The sequence below is a fragment of the Passer montanus genome, unplaced genomic scaffold, assembly GCF_014805655.1.
Source record: "Passer montanus isolate IOZ18808 unplaced genomic scaffold, ASM1480565v1 scaffold16, whole genome shotgun sequence".
NCBI lineage: Eukaryota > Metazoa > Chordata > Aves > Passeriformes > Passeridae > Passer > Passer montanus.
In genome coordinates, this window is record NW_024363160.1 from 13,638,979 (window position 1) to 13,656,682 (window position 17,704).

Here is a 17,704-nt window from a genome sequence, read left to right on the forward strand (position 1 = left end):
AAATGCCAGAAGAACTATATCAAAGAGGTGCTAATTAGACATAGCTCTCAGAGTGGTGTGACAGTTTCAAAGGCTGAGATGTTTGACATTCAGTAGCATAAGAACTGTGGAGAATTAATTCCGCAAATGTCAAGCCATGATGGCAAGTGTTTCTTCACCTGCAGAAGTAATGTACAAAACTGAAGTTCCAGGCCTTCCCTGGGAGGCAATGCCGAGCTGAAGGCGGCTGCCGCGGTGGCACCGTGCACATCCTACCCGGGAACACAACCTGCACCGTGCTGGGACCCGCTGGCAGGTGGCAGGACCAGCTCCCTCCCCTTGCAGAGTGCGAAGGGCAGCAGGCTCACAACAACCCAAAAGGGCCCTGCTGGCATTCACGTAGACATGAGGGGAATGCACACCAAAGCAACCTGCAGGCGAACACACCTGAACGGAGACACATCCCAAAATGTGTGCCAGGGTCACTGCAATGGGGGATTCCCAGGAGGAGCTGCAGCCTGAGCACAAGGCTGCTGCTAGCAGCAGTCTCTAACAAAAACGCCTGTCACACACACCTCACTAAGCAGTGACAACACCCACATGCTGTTCTTGACATCCTATTTTAAAAATAACCCTCAGTTTTTTCCTTTACAACTTATAAAGAGTAAAACTCATTCACAGACTTCTGGTAGAGATCAGAAAGAGCAATGATGCAAGATGTTTTTCTTACAGCTAACCTGAAACCTCTTCCTCAGCGAGGACTCAAATCACAGAATATGTTGAGTTGGGAGGGACCCACAAGGACCACAGACTCCAGCTCCTGGCCCCTGCACAGCACCATCCTCACCCTCACACATAAAATGCTCTGCCTCCCTGCATTTATCCTTTGTTCATTTTAGCCCAATACTGGCTTTGCTCTCTCTGCATGCATAAAAATGATAAATCTACTACAGTTTTTAGTCCTTCCATTGATTTCTATTTTCTTTTATCTAGTTACTAGTTTTGGCCAGATTTTTGTAAAAACAGAAATAAGCAGTAGTTTCAATATTTACAGCAAAAGAATTAGAAGTAAGCTTTTCCAGTACTGTGAAACTGTTCCTTAAGCTACATTTCAATGTGGAGCTTTCTGCTGTCAAAACAAGCTGGCTGTAGGGATTTTCTTGTGTAGCCTATTTCAGTATTTTCATGGAAGTAGCAACAATACTGAAAAAAATAATATTTTGAAAATTTCTCTCCTATTATAACATCACTGTAGAAGATATTGTGGCCTTGAACGGAAAAAAAAAAAAAAGAGCTGTCCTTCTCCTATTTTTTGGAATCAAGAGCAGGTGCAGGAGGGCTGTTAGAGACCACTATAATTTCTCTCCTATTATAACATCACTGTAGAAGATATTGTGGCCTTGAACAGAAAAAAAAAAAAAAAGAGTTGTCCTTCTCCTATTTTTTGGACTCAAGAGCAGGTGCAGGAGGGCTCTTAGAGACCACTACACAAACCTTGTCCACTGTTGTCCATCCATAATGTAACCAGGCAATGCTCCTACTTGCATTAAGATAAAAACTGCTCAGCTCCAAGGTCAGACAGAAGCACAATGGCCACCCAATGCCTGTGCATTTTTTTTTTAAGATTAACCCTTCTTTTTTAGGTGATTTTGTGCTAACAATGAACAGCACACCTACAAGTCTTGAGACAGAAATAGAGCTATAGGCTCACCAAACCAAAGTCCCCTTGCATTCCATGAGTCTCTGAAAGCACACAGCAGTCTCCACAGTCGTCTGTGTCCAGACCCATCCACCAGATCTCAAGGCTTACATCTAGCAGCAACAAATGTTCTACAATCATGTTGTGAAATAATTTTATTTAAAAGAAGAGTTTCACAGAGTTGATATTTCTGTGTGCAGATTCTACAGGTGGCCTTCATGTTGTACAACACGGTCTCCACAGTTGCCATACTAGGGTCCCCCAGCTCCATCTCAACCTGAAAGAGTTTCTAAGTAATATCTGGATGAAGGTATTGATAAAAGACAGCTAAGGAGTAATTATTTCCTATTTGTAGACTACAACAAACAAAGACATACCAATATCCTCCAGCAAGTTTAGTACAAACAAATTATTTTTCAGAATGAATAACTATCTTGTGTAACTGATTTAAGCATGACATTACAGAGGACTGTAGTGTAAAGTATGAGTGGTAAGAGTAAGAAGTATAATAAAAATCAAATAAAACTGAATTCCCTCATGGTTCTTTACATAGAATATCTCTATGCAATTTCTGACACAGAAAGCACAGACAGACCCAGAGTGGTCACTCTTTTGACATGGGGCTCTGGGAACTACTTACCCATTAACAAGTAGTATACTTCCACAGGTAGTAGTTTCTTTTGAGAGCCAAGACCCTTGTGTCTCTCAATCCTGTAAATTCTTCACAGGATAGTTTACCTAAAAAATAAGAACATAAAACACCACATGGGATGAGCAAAAACCTCTTACTTCTATTCATATTTACACCAAAAGAATTAGAAATAAGCTTTTCCAGTGTTTACAAGCCCTAGTAGACAAAAGTGCCCCAGTGGAGGAAGCTGGGATAAATGTAATAAAAGTCATTATTCCTGAGAGCTTTCAGCTTTTTGCGTGGTCGCAGAGTACACCTGAACAGAGCCCCACCAAACTCCCACACTCCATCAGTGCACAACTTGCATTTGATCAGCCAAGAAGAGCAATAGAACTCATTTCCTTTAAAAGCACAGAAAGTATCAGGTATTATGCAGAAACAGAAACACAGAAAACACAGAAACAATAATAATCACAGAGAAGAGTCTCATTCCAAGCAAACAGACATTTAAATTATTACCCGAGTCCAAAAGGGACTCATGACAAGACCACAATACTTTTCTCTCCATTAGACTCCATTTTAAGAGGCATCAAGCAGCCTTACAGTCACAATTCGTTTTTTCTCTCCAGTATTTGGAAAATACAAGAGAAATAAACAAATGCAATTTCTATCCCATTCCATCTAGAAGTTAATTCCTTTTTTGTCAGGGTCACAAGAAGAGCTCCCTTATTTTCTTCACAGGTGCTACTTGTAAATCTGTGCAGCAGAGTTTCTCCTCTTCCCTTAACATGGAGCCTAATTAATAACTTTTGTTTCCCATTTCTCTTTGTTTTAATATGTGCACTCCCAAGTTCCGAATTGCACAAATTCAATGTACATGTATGAAACACATTCTGCTAGTTTCCTCATGCTATCTCGAAATGGAAGTATAAGCAGTTAAATATCTGAATTAGCCAGTAAGAAAATAAAATCAGAATTAAAACAAACAAACAAACCAACTACTAAACAAAAAAAAAATCTTCATGAAGCCTTAAAATGTGCAAGCATAGACTGAGAGAGAAAATTTCCGTGCTACTTCAGAGATGTGAAAGTCCACGAGCAAAAGGCACAATCTTGCTAGCAGCTGCAAAAGAACAATAGAATGTTCTAGCCCACTCTTTCTAATAAACAGCCTCTACAACTAAAATACCAAAATACAGTAGAAACAATGAGTCTTACTCAGAGCATGAATACAAAATTTTGTTCACTACATACTGAACTATAATATCAAATGTAAAGTTAACTAATGAATAAAATCATTAAACAAATAATTAAGGACCAATCAAAAATTCCTCATTTCCTTTTCTCAATAAATTTTACATTACATTTTTAATTGCACTAAGATGTCAGTAAATTGGATTAGTCCATGCAAAGATTATATTTTTACTACTTCTATTCGAAAGAGGAAACACCTGATTTTTAAATTAAAAAATTAAATATTTAAATCAATATTTTTTCAGGTTTCTGTACACCATTACACAAGAAAAATTAAACGTAAATAGGAAAATACTTTTGAACGCTGCCGTGTGGTTTTTGACGACATCAATACTGAAAACACTGGAGAATGCGGGCATCGATCCCGCTACCTCTCGCATGCTAAGCGAGCGCTCTACCATTTGAGCTAATTCCCCACCCGAAAAAAAAACGCTCAAAACTTGGAGACAGAGACTTTAAATTTATAAAAACTACAACACAACTACGTTTGATTATAAATTTATTGTTTCTTGCTGAGTCACTCTTTCCATTCATCAACAAGTGACTGCAGCCCACAGCTGCAATCATGGGACACGTCTTTCAGCACGCACACTACCAGAACAATCTTATTCATCCTTTTGTAACACGAGTCTTTGTTATTTAGCTGGTTTCATACAAGAAGCTCTCCAAAAGATCAAGTTACTTAAAAGAAACCAAATGTGTTTCTAGGGAAAAAGATAAAATAAGGTCCTACTTTTATTGAACAACTGTTCCAAATTCAACAAGGAAAACCCATGCTCTTTCCCATTTTCGGGGCATGCACGTGTAAAGACTGGTTCAGGAAACATTTAATACAGGAAAAAAATGTTATATGCTCAAATGAAAGAGAGTTTTATAGTCAAAACTTACACATATGTGTGTGAGCATATCTATAGATCTGTATGCATATATATGCACATACACATCCTGTCATATAAATATGTATATGTGCACACAAACGTCTTTTTGGAAGGTGTCTGGCTTCTCCGAGGTGAGAGTGTCAAGTGAAAATAAAGCAGATCTGTATTCTTCTTATTTATTACCTCACCAAACGCACTTCCCTATAATTAATACATTCCTTTTACCAGCCTTACAACACTGACTTTTTGAAAAACGAGCGCACCGGTGCTCACATGACTTGACACGTAGTACAAAGCTTATGTCGTGGGCAGGGAACACGACGATGTACGACATCCCAAAAACTGCAACCACGGCCCCCTGGCCCTTTAATCCCCCAAAACTGCACCCAGAGCCCCCCGGAGCTCGGCTCCGGCCAAAGAGCACCCAAACCCGGCCTGCCAAGGAGCAGCGGTGCCGTGGCTGCCGCGGTGCCCGGAGCTCCCGTCACGGCCCCTGCGGCTGCGCCCCCTCCGGGCCCCCGGGCCTCGGCTCCTCGCGTTTGCTTCGCTGCTTCCTCGGGACAACCCTCTCTCCTTCCACAAACCCCTTCCCTTGGCGTTCCAGAATCCCCTGCCACCTGCTCCGTGCTCTTCCATCCCCTCCTGCCCTCAGCGTCCTCGCTTCTGCTTCACAGAATTACAGGATCACTTAGGTTGGAAAAAACCTCAGAGATCATTGAGTTTAACTTCTGCCTGAACACCACCACCATCTTAACTAGACCATGGCATTAAATGCCACATCAAGTCCTTCCTTAAACACCCCCAGAGACAGTGACTCCACCACCTCCCCGGGCAGCCCATTCCAAAGTCTAATCACCCCTTCTGTGAAGGAATTCTTTATGATGTCCAAACTAAAACTCTCCTGGTGTATCTTACAACTATTTTCTCTTGTCCTCTCCCTAGATGCGTGTGAGAAGAGCCCGACCCTCATCTGGCTACAGCCTCCTTCCAGGTGGTTGTGGAGAGTGATAAGGTCTCCCCTGAACCTGCTTTTCTCCACGCCTGCAGCTCCCTCAGCCACTCCTCATAGGATATGTGCTCCAGACCCTCCACCAGCTCTGCTGTCTTCCCCTGGACACACCTCAGTATCCTTCTTGGGGTGGGGGGCCCAGAACTGAACATGGCACTCAAGGTGAGGCCTCGCCACTGCCCTGCTCCTGCTGGCTGCACTATTTCTGATACAAAAATAATGTGAACACACCTGTAACAACTTTCACATACACGTAACTTGATTGACCCAGGTTTTTTGAGCTGAACCAAACCAAAGTGGCTCAGCTCCACTTTACATCTTTCCCCTACTTATTTCAACCACAGAGGCCTCTCAGGTTTCTCTTTGAAACATAAAGTGATATACCAAGCAAGAGTGCTGGGTTTGGCTCTGGTTCTCTATAGGGTGAGAAGAGTTTACAAATTCCACCTGATTTGTCATGGTAATGTTCACTTCTGCTCTTCTCCATAAACTCTTTTTGCTCTTGCACATACAGACAAATTATGTAGCCCATAATCTGCCACCCAGTGACTTTCTGACTGTTGCTTGAACATCCTCATTTACAGAGGAGATTGTTTCTGCACTATGTCAGTACTAAACCAGAAAATGGCTCCTTATTAAGCCAGGCCACATTGCTCTCTCCATAGATGGGAGAAGTTACTCATCCATCAAGTTTAAGCCAGGCCAAGAAGAAATTAAATCAGAGCTTGGATCACCATCTGACTGGTTTCTAACCGAAAATGGCTCCTTATTAAGCCAGGCCACATTACTCTCTCCACAGATGGGAGAAGTTACTCATCCATCAAGTTTAAGCCAGGCCAAGAAGAAATTAAATCAGAGCTTGAGTGGAGGTAGGATCACCATCTGACTGGTTTCTAACTAGCCTGACTTGTTTTTACATCATTTACTGGCTTCTGGTGATGCTGAATCATTTAATGTACCTTAGCCCTGACATGTGATGAATGGCTTGGAGACACTGTACGTGCACATCCAGTTGTTCCTGGAGCTGGATTCTTTGGCAGGAGGCAAGACAGACTAGGAATAACTGAAACTAAGCCACTGTCTTTACTCTCTGTGGCAGTGTCCACTTTGTGCTTGACAAGATTCAGCATTGATTTGCTACAATTTTTTGACAGTGCCAACCACAAGAAAATAGGAAGGGGAAGAAAGAATAATGTATTCAGAAAAAAATATAGCTGTCAGTGTAAGAGCACTGATGGTACAAGTGAGAGTAATAATCAGGTACAAATTTGCTCTGGATTTATGGCCAGCTGTAGTTTAAGCCATACCTGATTTTTTTGGTTGGTTGGTTTTTGTTTGGTTTTTTAAAATACTAAAGCTGTATTTTACTGAAAGTACGTGTCAGAGGTAAACCCAAGATTTTTGAAGGGCAGGAGAGGATGATTGATTGTGTATAGTTTTTCAGTATTTGGAGAATGTTAAGAAAATTAAAAGCAGTGTGAAAATGATATAACACTTGTGAAGTAAGGAGAGATCTTTGCCATGTAAATAATTCAATTTTCTATGTCAGCTGCTAGAACATGCACAGGCACTTCAGAAGGTTTTCTACTGAAAACACTAGGTGAGAAACTGTGATACAAAACTCAGCTGAAATAAGCCACATTTTTTTCACATGATCTTATTTATTAATCAGGAAACACCTTGGATACTTATCCAGGCCTAAAAGCACCTGCTTACTTGATAATCTCTAGGAATTCAGAGTTAGCTAACCGACACTCATTATTCATTATTTAACAGTGACGACAAGGAACATAATTAGACCAGGCATTCCTGAGTAACTTCCTGGTCAGGTCTTTGGATTAAAAAAAAAAATTTAAAAAAATCACCCTATTTTTGTCTTTATCTTCAGAAAAAATAAAGCTTTCTTCACAGGGAGGTGTTTAGAGATGGCTGCTAACAATTCAAATGCTGCTGTGATCCTCAAGGACTGGTAAACAACTCAAGATTCTTCATTGATCCTGTTTCAAGTTGTCGAACACCCTTAACTTTTTTTTCATAGCCTTTTATTTATTTGAGAAGTGTTGAAGTAGCTGTAATTTTACTAACAACATTTAGCAAAAGAAGAACTTAAGAGCTACAAAAAATAGCTCAGGCCTTGCTGAAAGAAATCAATGAATTTCTGTTTTTTCTTATTTTACTTTTTTCAGGAAAAATATCTAGCAATACACAAAAATGGCAAGGTTATAAATGCACAGGAGATGGATTACTGCCAAACTTCAGACACTCCAAGGAATTGAGGAAGAAGGGTGTAAGGTAGAGCACCTTAGCCTACACAGTTTCACCAAGCCTGCTGGCTGGATCAACTAAAGGTGTGTTTTACCATTTATCGCTAAAACTGTCTTTTCTTGCTAACAGTTAACCTGATGTTTGGTGACAAAGGTGCAGAAGCTGAGATTCTTTGCAAGACAGGAATAGCTTTTACAGTTGCAAATAATCCCTATGTTTTATAATCTCCTTTAAAAGAAAAGAAAAAAAACCCAAAAAAACAAAAACAAACAAAAAAAACCCCAACAACCAGAAAGTGAGATATATTGCATATCCAGACTATTTCAGAAGTTGTGTTCTTAGCTGTTAGAAACTATCAGGAATGTGGTTGGAAAATGGAAATTCTGTTCTCCTTAAACACATATTGATGTACATTTTTAAAAATTGTTTTTCAACCTCCAACCTCAAAGCAATGCGTAGGAAAATGCATGAGCATAAACTTTATCATGAATTTATGTTATGAAAAAAATACTTAGGTCCATTTAAAGGCATAGACAGTCAGCTGATATTCCTGCTACTTACAGCCATTGCATTGGGAAAACTAGGATTAAAATCTGCTTTTTCCAGCATTAACTTTTCCCCCTCATGACACAGAAGGCAGCTTCAGGGAAACAGCAGGTTGGTGGCTTTTCTTTAGGACACTTACCTGCCATCCCAACAGCTGCTTCACACATCAGGAGGAGACACAGCCACGGCATTTCCGTGCTCACACGATGACAAACTTCCCAGCACCGCCTGCTCACCGCCCCATCCATAAAGGAATAAAAGCAGGGCAGCAGCTGCCTCGGAGGAGAGAGTTGCCATTGGGGTGGGTGGAAGGTTCTAGCACAGGGCAGGGCACGCTTAGTGTCTGGCAAGAGTGGAACAGAGTCCTGAGAGGCCGGGAAGGTGGGGACATGGAACATGCGGGCAGGGGAGCTGTGTCTACTTTGTTGTCATCTGGAGCAAGTCCGGGCTGACGCTATTGAAAGACAAAGGCGGAGGAGGTTTGTGCACGGACTTTTACCCGGGGGCGTTCTGGTCGTGGTGGTTGTTTTAGGGAGTCTCACAAAATTTACTTTTGGAGTTATGGGGGTGCTTGTTTGAAGGAGGAGGTGCAGTGGGCAGTGCAGCTCCTCAACAGAGCGGGTGGTTTTGTGGGTTCTGGGGTTCCTGTTCCTGTGCTTCCTATTCCTTGCTGCCCTTCCATGACTCAGGCTCCAGCCCTCCTTCAGTTGTTCTCAACACCTACAACCACACTAATCCTACACTGCATTAGTAAATTTTAATAGCTGTTGTTTTCTTTACTTCTGATACTGCTCCTCCAGAGTTCACTTAATGTGTAACATTGAGCCGAGGAGGCAAGTGGAAGACTCAAATCAGAGGATAACTTGGGTTGAAGAATTTGTTGGAGTGGTTGTTATCCTAAACTTTTTTGTTGTCTTAATTCAGCGTGGCTGTGGTGTTTTGAATACACTGTAAGCAGGTAGCTTCATAAGTGAATGCAGCTCCTCTAATGATAAGTCTGGTTTCCCTTTTCTAGTTTAGAATTATTATTTGTCATGGTGGGGTATAAATTTAAGAAAGGAAAGCTCTCAGCTTTTCATATGGGCCTAAGTAATCAGATGTTAAACATACACTAAACTTCCGTGAGTTCTGTGTATCTTAACCCTCGAGTTTTTGAACATTGCAGCCAAATACATTTTTTCATTCATTCCCTATAACCAGTTCCTTGGGGCTTTTTATAAATAGTTGATTTATTTATTTGGATGAGGATATTGTTCTTAAAACTACTCTGTTATTCTGGAAAAAAAAATCTCATTTAGTGAGCATGTAGTTCTGTTCCTTAGTAAAAGCCACAGGATATAGGGATCTGAATCTTCTTAAGTCTTCTAAGCTATGAAAAATCTTCATTCTCACGCCTGTTAACTTTGGCACAAAAAGTGAAAGGTGGGTAAAAATTAAAAATATAAAGAAATTGTTTACTATTCTGTGGAAATCCATGGCTTGGAAGAGACCCTAAATGAACATGAGGAAAACCTTGTATGTGCTGTTCAGTGCTGATTAGCTAGGTGGCCTAATAGCTAGCTCACATTCTCTGCTATGTGGAATTACAGGGAATGTAGAGAAAATGTACATTCTTACAGTGGTGATGTAGAAGACAAAGGCTGCAGATCCAGTGGGATTCAGTCATAGTCAATCTCATTACTTTTGTAATAACCTTGTTTATTGCTATTATCTATTAAGAGGGCATTGTACATGTAGCATGATGTTAAAACTTTTTAAAACACTCATTAAGTTAGTAGGGATACAAAGTCTTCCAGAAAAAAATGGGAGTGAGTTATAACGTGAGTCTAGCCATGTCCCTAGGGAAAAACCGAAATGCATAATCATGTTAATGAATGACTTCCTGTTTCCCCATCTGAAAATAGAATGAAATCTTTGCCAATCTGGACTCCATATGATAACCAAGGTGGAAACCTAAAATCCATGGATCCTTTTAGAGAGAAATTGGTAACCTGTATGTTTTCTTGGTATTTCAACTCTGATAAAGTTAGAGATTTTACAGGTTGAAGTAATGAGGGTGATTTTGTTCTGGTCTCCAGGGAGATGACACAGAGTAGCATAAAATGATCTTGCTCAGAGCTGTGCTTTGAGACCACCATCTTCTTATTAGTGCACAGAGAGTACAGTGTTAACCTAAATGCTAATCTGATAAATATATGCAGAAAACATTTGGGTGTCAAACTTCTTACAAAAGCAGTATATTTAATATGAATTATTTCGGCTTTTGCAAGTTTCTGCTGTGGCTGCTAATGGTAACTGAAGTTACTTAGGATGCCTGGCTAAGCTGTTTCTTTGACCAAAATTCGGGAATTTTGTACTGGTACCTAACCTCCCAAATGGACTATACTGGTTTTCCTCAAACATGATAACCACGGTAGCAAATACTATTAAAAGTAGCAAATTTTTCTAGTGTTTATTATGTTTTGAGTTTGTTGTTTTTTTTGTTTTTTTTTTTTTTTTTTTTCTTGGTTCTTATGTTTTGGAATTTCTTTAGCCTGTTTATGTCCTGTGCTTTGGATATGAATCAATGAATAATGGTAAAATGGAGGCAAAATTTTATGAACAAGCAATAACATCTCCACCAACAAATCAAGTTTTATTCTCATTGTGGCCATTAAAAACAGAAGTAAGGGTTCTGGGAGGTTTCTTCTGACTCATGGCATGTCTCCTGTGTTGCTTTTTATGTGATTTAGAGTGTGTTTGGTGGAGTGCTGTCTGTTGGAGTTTGAGGTTTTTCTTCATGGATTTTTTCCCTCAGAGTATGGTGTGAATTTTGCTGTCCAGTTCCATATTTTGATACTGCTGAGATCCAAAACACATTTCCTTCAATGCTTTGAAGACAGCTTTTCCTTCCATACTTTAAATATGGGATGAATACTGGATACAGAGCTGGAGACATACTTGTTTCATTTTAATGCTATATCTATCAACTTGAAGGTTAGGCTGTTTAACAGCATGAGCTGAATATACTAGAGCTGTCATTACTCATTTTGTCACTGCTAAATTTATAGTTCATTGTGAGTTTTGCTTGATTTTAAGTAAATTTTCCCCTGCCTGCTGTGTTAAAGCCTTAGGACTGTCAGTGCCTAATCACAATTTGAAAGTTTTCACTTTGTGTGCAGTTGTAAGACTGCTTGGGGATTCCCTTAATTAAACCAAGCAGATGTGCTGTACCTTTCAAAATCTGGCTTGATTAAACCCTGGTCTTGCCTGGGCTTACAAGCCTGATGTGGACACAACTAGAAAGGTTCTGTTTGCTTGCTTCTTTGTTTTATAGCATAGGTGGGTTTGAGACTTAAATGGTTTTTGTTCAGCAGGAATACTAAGGAAAACGTGAAACATCCCAGAATAGAAGGGGCAGCAAGCTTCCTTACTTTACCAGGCACACTGACCTGTGGGCCTTTCAGTCAGTCAGTTGCTTAAATGTCAGTGGTATCTGCAGCATAATTCCAGCAGTAAAAACTCAATGACCTCCTGCAAAATAATTTCAGATGCTTCTTTCCACATTGATTAAATGGGAGAGGGAAAACCTTTTTTTTTTTGCAAAGCCAACTGTTTCAATTAGAGTGAAGAGAGTAGGTGGCAAGACACTGGAATTTTATTAATGGAAGAATGGCCATGGGACTTTTGGTATACAGCTTTAGGGCTACGCCAAAGACTGCAATTTTGTTATTTTGTTTTCTGAAATCACTAAGTCATTGACGAGGAGAGATTTGAAAGATCTTTATATGTCAGTGTGATTTTTTTCAAGCATCCTGGGGAAATCAGGAGTTGTTCATGTAGTTATTGAATAAGTTTCATTTCAACACTCTTTTTTTCCAGAACAGCAGATTATTTAATATTGTAAGTGTAATAAAAAGTTCACAACTCTCTCTTGCTGTTTGTGAAACCACTAGACAGAATTTTCACTGCTGTTTCATTATAGTAAGAATTTGTATTTTTTTTACATTTTAGTTGTTTATTTTTGATTTTTTAATATGTTTGTGAGTGTGCTTGTCTGTCTGGTGATAGCATCACAACTTAAAAATGCCTGAGAGATGTTAGTAAATAATGTGAACTATTACTTTGTTTCCTGGTGTTGCATTTGGTGCTTTCTTCATTGTTTCCAAGAACCTTTGTTCCATGGGTGCATTTTTTTTACTCCCTTTTTATAACATGAACCCAGCCTTTATTGCCACAAGAGAAAGAACTGGAAGAACTCTACCTATTCTGTCATATATATTTTATATTGTAAAACGTGGAGAAGGATAAAGTAATTTAGCCGATTGTCTTCCACCTGGCGATTACAGACAGGAAAAATCTGTTTTAGAAAAAATACAGTATTTAAATATATCCAGATTTCTCTTAAGTAATAATAATTGTTTGGTGTGAACATAAGTCTTCAATTGCCTGGAAACACAAGCCCGGATGTTATCCAGATGCAGCTCCACTGAACGAAGTGCCTGCTGTTCCTTCAAGGAATCCAGATATCATATTAGGCAAAATTCCCACTACGGCTGTCAAAAGCAATGCGCTTGCAGGAAGACCTAATTGTTTCTGCGTTTCGCTGGGGGGCTGAGCGCTGTTATTGCCTGCCGTGCCTTCGAGAGGAGATGAGAAGGGCTCGGACCGCCCAGCTCCGGGGTTTGGGGAGGAAGCTTTGCGTTGGAGGCGGCGGCTCGCGTCTCAGCGCGATGTGCGGTGGCTCCCGCAGCGAGGGAAGCGCCGGCGGGAATGGTCAGTGAAGGGGGCGAGCGGCCCGCAGGGGGAATTAGCTCAAATGGTAGAGCGCTCGCTTAGCATGCGAGAGGTAGCGGGATCGATGCCCGCATTCTCCACTGAGGTTTTGCTGCGACGCAGTTTTGAATTCAGATGCGTTTTCCTGCAGCAGTCTCGTAAGGATTAAAATTAATCCGTTTGGAGACGTGTTTACATAGTATGAACTATTTAAGTTTTTAACGTTGATCAGAGCTGAGCTTTATTTTATTTAGGTGTAAATTATCTTCTCCCTATGACAAGAGGAGGATACTAAATGATACTGTGGGAGACCGAATATCACTTGAAAGTCACGTTAGGAGCAAGCGTGCCCTGCCCATCCCATAGCGAGTGCAAGGTAGCTGGAGAGACTCTAATTCTGTGGTGAGCTGATGATTTTTGTAGACAACTACCAGTTTGTACATCTTCGCAGAGACAATTCCAGTAACTTTTTCTATCATTAAAAAGTGCACATTCGGTGCAGCGGTAAGGGATGGAAGAGGCTATTTGTTTATTCCTGTATCACAGAGTAACAGCGTTCGTTTAGGTGGGTTTGTGAAGAAATTGCTCCTCAAATAGTACACAAGTGTTATCCATGCAATTAACATTTCTTCTCCAGTTTTTTTGTCGCGTGAGGTGTTAACATTTTTTGTCCCTTTTTTTTTTTTTTTTTTTTTGCCGCGTGAGGTCGTCTGTATTTCCTGCTGTAGATTTTCTACCACAAACCCGGGGCAGCTCGTGGAAGAAAATCTTCTGCCGGCCCATCAAAACACTGGAGAATGCGGGCATCGATCCCGCTACCTCTCGCATGCTAAGCGAGCGCTCTACCATTTGAGCTAATTCCCCCTGCGGGCGGCGGGCGGCGCGGGGCGGCCGCACTCGTGCTGCATCGCCGCGCCTTGCTGTGCCGGGCCGCCCTGCCGAGCACTGAGCCACCTCTGAGTTTACCTGGAAAACCTGGTGGTTTAAGAGTTCGTGTCTAGTTTTTGGAGAGGAAAAATTAATGTATTCTTGTGTTGTAGTCTAGAAGTTATTTGTATGTCCAGCTTCATTTATTGACTTCAATAATTCTCTCCAAATAGTATTGCATCTTAAGTATATGGGGTCACTAGGCACATTTCTTAAATAGAAAAATTCACCTGTAGACATACTAATTGACTTTGCAGTAGGAAGCACATGGCCAAATCTCTATTCGTAGGCTATTAAATCAAAGAATGCTTTCTGGATTTCAAGAAAGAAAATGTAGTTTACAGAGAGAGTGGATACACTGATATGCTCTGTTTAAATGTGGAGGACTAAGTCCTGCTAGTAAACGAAAGTGTGTGCAGTAATTCAACAGCACATGTGCTGGTGGTTTTCTCTGAACTCACTCACTCACTGCATGGCAGCAACCAACCAGTCAAAACAAAATAAATTTCAAAACTGAGCATCAGCAAGTTATAGCTTGTCCTAGGTAAGGTAGTACTCCAGATCTGTTACAATCCAGTTACAGGTCGAGATGTGGAACTACTACAGTGTGGCTGCAAACATTCTCTTAAAATTCAAATATTCTCCTGCTTAACTTCAGTCTCTACACAATAAAAAAAAATCAAATTTATCCCTAACACTTCTTGCATTATATTGGAGATCATTTTTTCTACCTTCCTTGAGCAGACTTGATGGGGGAAAGCAAATATGCAAAAGCAGTTTCAGTCCTTCTCACAGGCATTACGTGTATCTTAGGCTCACTGATGGCCCCCTGCAGCCTGTGGCCGGGATCTCTCCCATATCATGTTTCACGAGGTTCAGTTTTCTTTATCAACCCTGTGCAGTCAGAGTCATTATGAAAAGGCAGATTACCTCTCCCTGTTTTTCACTACCACTTCTCACTCTGCTATCACTGAAAAGGCCTAGAGCTTCACCCATTTGGTTCACAGAAAAACAGTTTATTTAATGCCCGAGCCAGATAAGAGTGAGGAAAGATCTCTGCACTATTTTCAATTATTAAATTGAATTTCATATTTTAAATTTAATTAAATTATTTTATATAACTATATAAAAACAACATTGTTTTGTGATCATGAATTTGTTGTGAGTGTTGCTAGGATTTCATGTAAGATGGCAAGTAAAATGTCCTAATTTTTAACCTGCTGGGAAAACTTCCTCACCTGTGTCTGAAAAATAGCCCAAGCTTCCTAGGTTCCATTAAAAAAGGGTGTTTCAGTTTTGTGTCCACATACTTTCATTTAACACAGATTGCTTCAATGCATCTTGTGGTCAATACTAATGGAAACTGATGTAAGTTAATTTAATCAGGCTTGAGTGCTCCGAGGGGCTGCAGGGAGGGCACGGGTTTGTCGCGGGTGTTGTTAGCCTGAGGTGCCTTATCGCGTTTCTCCGCCTTGCCGTCAGGTTTTTTGTCATCTCGGGCAAAACCAGAGGCGGCTCCAGGTCAGGCGGTATTTAAATGTTCAGAACGGCTGCCCTGGGGTTACTCCCCGCGGTGAAAAAGCAGAATAAAGGCGAAAAACACAGTTTGTATTTATAGCTATTGAGGTCTGAAGCGACAGGATGGCCGAACTGCGAGCAGGGGGAATTAGCTCAAATGGTAGAGCGCTCGCTTAGCATGCGAGAGGTAGCGGGATCGATGCCCGCATTCTCCACTGTCGGCTTTTTGCTCTTCGTGGGAGTAAAAATTACTTCACTGCTAGTATTTAAAATAAATAAATAAATAAAGCCTGACGCGTATAGAAAGAAAGAGAAATGCGTCAATGCACTTTCCTTCGCGAGCGGCAAGCAACAAACGGGTTATTTTTTATTATTATATGCACACAGCTGGAAAATATATCTGTTCCTTTTTGCCTTGTTTCTTGCTGTTTGGTTTGGAAATGCTAAATGAAGTACTACACATGTATGATTCTGGAATCGAAGTTGAATGTGTTCTCTTTTGTGAACGGAGAGGCCAGAGCAAGAGAGGAAGCTTCATTCTATGTATGGAACTATGAATTTAGACACTCGCAGAGGATCAGAGTTCTGTGATCCCAGGAGCAGCCTCGAGGGGGGGAATTAGCTCAAATGGTAGAGCGCTCGCTTAGCATGCGAGAGGTAGCGGGATCGATGCCCGCATTCTCCAGTGTTTTGCCAGATGGGAAATCATCCAAACAACATGTGTAACTATTTCGGTGAAATGTTAGCTTTATTTTCATTGAAGTAAAACAGATTTTTTTCCCCTTCCTCCTTTTCTTCCTCTGCCCTTACTTCCTAAATCAGGCTTACATAACTGTATAGGTCAATCCTCTGTTGTAAAAGTTAACTTCCTGGACAGTGTAAATTAAATTGAGCAGGAAGAGAAGTCTGCAGTACAGCATTTTTCCATGCCCAATGAAAAACGACACATCGTGTTTTGCCCCGAGCCAGTCACCAAGAGCTACACAGTTGCACCACTCACAGCCCCACAATTAGAAGTGTAAAAGCTGGAGAGCTCAGTGGAAATAAAGGCAGTTTAATAGGGAAAGCAAAAGCCATGCACACAAGCAAAGCAAAACAAGGAATTAACTCCCTGCTTCCTATGGGCAGACAGGTGTCAAGACATTCCCCAGGAGAGCAGGGCCCCCTCACATGTAATGGTTACTTGGGAATATAAACATCACTTCAAGTGACCCCCCCCTTCCTCCTTCTTTCCCCCATGTTGTATACTGGGCATGATGTCATATGGTCTGGAATATTCCTTTGGTCAGTTGGAGTCACCTGTCCTGGCTGTCTGCTCTCTACCTCCCATGCCAACATGGAAATATGAGAAGCATAAAAGGCCTTGGCTCTGTGTAAGCCCTGCTCAGCAGTAACAAACACACCTCTGTATTATCAACCCTGTTGATTTGTGTTCAGCATGAATTTAAAATACATCCCCACAACAGCCATTGTGAAGAAAATTAAGTGCACAGTATCCAAAACCAGCACACAATGGATGAATGATGATTAGAGACCTGAATTAGACCTAATGTATCTTGATCACACAGTGGAAATAGTTTCAGAATGCTTGTTCTTCCCTAGGCCTTATTTCCTCACATCTTCAGTCTGTTCATGGATGAGGAAATGTGCCTGAAATCTGCAAAATTTATTATTCCATTTCTTGGTGTGTCTCCAGAGGCCAAAAACTTAACCGTCCCCTTGAATGCTCAGGTATACCTGAAAATTCATAGCATACCCAAATGTGACTATTTTCAGTATGATCAGTAGATTGAAGATGCCTAGAATGGTCATGCTAAATCTCATTGTTCTGAGAAGTCCAGGGCAACCTTACAGCTGCTGCATAGTCATTTATTTTCAGCAATTTTTCTCAGTTCACAATGTATTGCTACTGGGTTCTTCTACCCATGACATGCTGTGGTAAACTTGTTTTGTAAAAAACTATTTCTCATCTTGACCTTTGATATGTAATTTTTTTATCTCATCAACTGTAAGCAGTGTGGACAGTGTAGACATCTGTCTCAGGAATGTCTAATGGTTATGGACTCATCATTCTTTTAGGATGAACACAACATAATCCAAGATCATTTCAGGTAAGTAAATAGATGGATTATTTTTTCCCTCTTCATGAAGTGAAGGCAGAGTACAGTTTGGAATATTTCTCAGTAACATCCAATTTCAAGTTTGGCTGAAACAGTTATGCAAGGATTCTAACCTGCTCATTG

At 40.7% G+C, this 17,704-nt stretch overlaps 1 long non-coding RNA gene and 5 other non-coding genes across 6 annotated transcripts; 3 read left to right on the forward strand and 3 right to left on the reverse strand.

Moving 5' to 3' along the window:
* Positions 1 to 1,822: 1,822 nt before the first annotated feature.
* On the reverse strand, positions 1,823 to 8,861 carry LOC120499348. The gene is made up of 3 exons (XR_005626854.1): positions 8,401 to 8,861; positions 2,319 to 2,416; positions 1,823 to 1,955 (listed from the first exon to the last, which is right to left on the reverse strand). It is a non-coding gene; the product is annotated as an uncharacterized LOC120499348 (long non-coding RNA).
* On the reverse strand, positions 3,907 to 3,979 carry TRNAA-AGC. The gene has a single exon. It is a non-coding gene; the product is annotated as a tRNA-Ala (tRNA).
* Positions 8,862 to 13,044: 4,183 nt separating the features above from the next.
* Positions 13,045 to 13,117, forward strand: TRNAA-AGC. Its single transcript has one exon. It is a non-coding gene; the product is annotated as a tRNA-Ala (tRNA).
* Positions 13,118 to 13,807: 690 nt separating this feature from the next.
* On the reverse strand, positions 13,808 to 13,880 carry TRNAA-AGC. The gene has a single exon. It is a non-coding gene; the product is annotated as a tRNA-Ala (tRNA).
* Positions 13,881 to 15,603: 1,723 nt separating this feature from the next.
* TRNAA-AGC lies at positions 15,604 to 15,676 on the forward strand. Its single transcript has one exon. It is a non-coding gene; the product is annotated as a tRNA-Ala (tRNA).
* Positions 15,677 to 16,073: 397 nt separating this feature from the next.
* TRNAA-AGC lies at positions 16,074 to 16,146 on the forward strand. The gene has a single exon. It is a non-coding gene; the product is annotated as a tRNA-Ala (tRNA).
* Positions 16,147 to 17,704: the final 1,558 nt, after the last annotated feature.